The sequence below is a fragment of the Corvus brachyrhynchos genome, unplaced genomic scaffold (assembly GCF_000691975.1).
Source record: "Corvus brachyrhynchos isolate BGI_N302 unplaced genomic scaffold, ASM69197v1 scaffold68, whole genome shotgun sequence".
Taxonomy (NCBI): Eukaryota; Metazoa; Chordata; class Aves; order Passeriformes; family Corvidae; genus Corvus; species Corvus brachyrhynchos.
In genome coordinates this window covers 2,051,599-2,054,007 of record NW_008240039.1, presented here as the reverse complement: position 1 = coordinate 2,054,007, position 2,409 = coordinate 2,051,599, and the positions used below count along the sequence as shown (strand labels likewise).

General features: G+C 51.8%; 1 protein-coding gene and 1 long non-coding RNA gene across 2 annotated transcripts in view; one reads left to right on the top strand and one right to left on the bottom strand.

The window, feature by feature from the left end:
- LOC108449083 overlaps positions 1-986 on the top strand; it is a 1,704-nt gene extending 718 nt beyond the window's left edge. Inside the window, exon 2 of the long non-coding RNA XR_001865184.1 lies at positions 699-986. This is a non-coding gene — a long non-coding RNA (uncharacterized LOC108449083). The remainder of the gene's footprint in view (positions 1-698) is intronic.
- VWA1 (von Willebrand factor A domain containing 1) overlaps positions 1-2,409 on the bottom strand; it is a 22,026-nt gene that overhangs the window by 15,770 nt on the left and 3,847 nt on the right. The gene's annotated exons all lie outside the window — the stretch shown is intronic.

The following is a 2,409-nucleotide window of genomic DNA, read 5'->3' as shown; positions in this document are numbered from 1 at the left end:
TGCTTTCACCAAGAAGGAAAAATGTTTTCCAAACCCCTGCTGAGTTCAGAACTTTCCCAGTCTCATCCTGGTTCTCTGCTGGTGTTTCTGTCCTTGCTGTTCTCCCACTGGCTGGATTCTGGAGCTGGGACATGGCAGGGGTGGGCTGGAGGAAGCAGGGAATGGAGGTAATGGAAGGAAATCATCTCCATGTACCCACCTGCCCTAGCCAAGGGCTCGGGATGTGCATCTGAGAGCCCTCGAAGCCAGTCCCAGCACATTTCCAGCCCATTTTCTCAGCCCATTGTCTCCCATTTTTCTTTGTCCCATTGCAAATCCGTTTGCTTCTCATCAGCTGACCCAGACATCCAGCTGCTCCCATACCTTCCCATCCCATCCCATCCCATCCCATCCCATCCCATCCCACCCTCCTTCTGCCCCATCTTCAGACCCATCCAGAGCCCCTTGATTAGGGCTGGTGGATACATGGAGATGATTTCCTTCCATTACTCACTTCCCAAGGAAGTGTTGCTCATCTCAGAATAATTCCCTGGGTTTTTGCCAGTTTATCCCTGAGGATGCCATTCCCACCCTGGAGCCTGGAGACACTTCAGCCTTTATCTCCCTCTAAGTCCTGCTGGGATAGGTGCAAGCAGGAAAAAGCAGCCTGGAAAATAATTAGATCTTAAAGGGTTTGGGGTTATTTTTAAACTTTACAGGAACTGGCAAATCCTGTTTCCAGTAAGCCTGGTGCCTGTGCTTGTGCTGATTCTTTCCTGGATGCATCATGCACTCTGGAGCCAGAGGTGCCACTCCAGATTTGCTCCTGTTGAAATCTCAGCTTCCCATCACTTCTAAGCTCAAATTCTCCACCTGCCATGGGTTTGGCCAAAATTCCCTCAGGGTGATCCCCTTCTCCCTGTGCCAAGCTGCAGAACAGCTCAGGAACAATGGATAATTGTAAGAAAAAACCTAAAAAAACCCAAATAAAACCACCACCAACCAATCAACCGTATTTTGATCGTGATGTTGCTGGGGCTCAGGTATTTTGTAGAGCCCTCAGTGCCTGGGAAGGTTTTGGAGGTTTTTCTGCAGCTGCCGCGACGTTCCGGGGATGTAAACAATCCCCAATTTCTGAAGAGATGCAACATCCTCTTCTCTGAGATGAATTCCTGCAGCTGGAACAAACAGGCTTTTGGGAACACAGCCTTGTTTGAGCTCCACATCTGCGGGTTTGTTTGGAGGGGTATCTATATATGGCAGTTTGGAAATTCCCCGTTTGGAAAGGAAGCAAAGCAGCTTTGGGGGGGTGAGGAGGGTGAAAACTTCCCCTGGAACTCCAGGGAAGGCTTGTGCAGCCCCAGCACAGGTGGGAAGTCACCCAAGGAGCTGGGAATCCAAGTGGACAGATTGGGCTGGAAGTCTGGCCCTTGCCCAGCTCTTATCAGCCCAGTTGTGGCTCAGAGGATGCTGAGAGCAACAGAAATACCAACATCAACTCCAGGTTTTCCCCCAAAATGACCAGGAGCAGCTCATCCAATGTGTTTCACACTTAATTTCTGCTCAGCTGCAGGCTTGTGGCTGAAAGGCACCAAGTTCAATTCCCTGACCCCAGCAATGCCAGCCTGACTTCCAGCCCGGGGTCAGGCCTCACGTCTGCCACTTCTCAGTTGTCTCTGTGCCACGTAGGGCTCAGCCTCGAGTCATCTCTTATTTTCATTTGACTCCAAAGACAAACTACAAAAATAGATGTGTTTACTCGCAGCATGCCCCAGGTTTATGTTTCTCAGAAGATAAGCAGTGCTAGGAATGACTCCTCAGTGAGGTAAGGCCTAGCTTATAGATGATCTCTTTTATCCCAAAGCTCCCTAAAAAGCCACGCAGCACAAGAACTCAGCCACTTCTGGGCTGAGGAGCAGCAGCCTGAGCTCTGAGCCCTGACTTCTGGGTGCCTCAAGGCCAGAGATTTAATTTTCTCCTTGCTCCTGCCTGGCACTGCTGTAATTCCACAGCTGGAGCAGAGAACCCCTCACAGGGCAAACCAGGAGAAACAGCAAAGGACAATGTGGATCATGTCTCTCTCAGGGGCTCCTGGATCTCTCCTGTTGTCAGGTAGGTCAGAAATAGCCCAGTTCCTGTGAGGGCTGCCCTGGGTGTGCAGCAGCTGAGCTGGGAGCTCTGGGGTTGTCATCCCCCACCCCTCTGCAGAGATGCCAGTGCTGTCCTCAGGCAGGGAGGAGCTGGCAGGGAGATCTGTGCCTCTGCTTCACCCTCAGCTTTCCCTCAGCCAGGACGAGGAGGAGGAGAAGCCTGGGAAACACTGATCCCCAAATAACCAGGCAGGACACAGGCCCAGAAACACTGACCCCCAAAAAACCGGGCAGGACACGGCCTCAGGAACACTGACCCCCCAAAGCCAGGCAGGACACA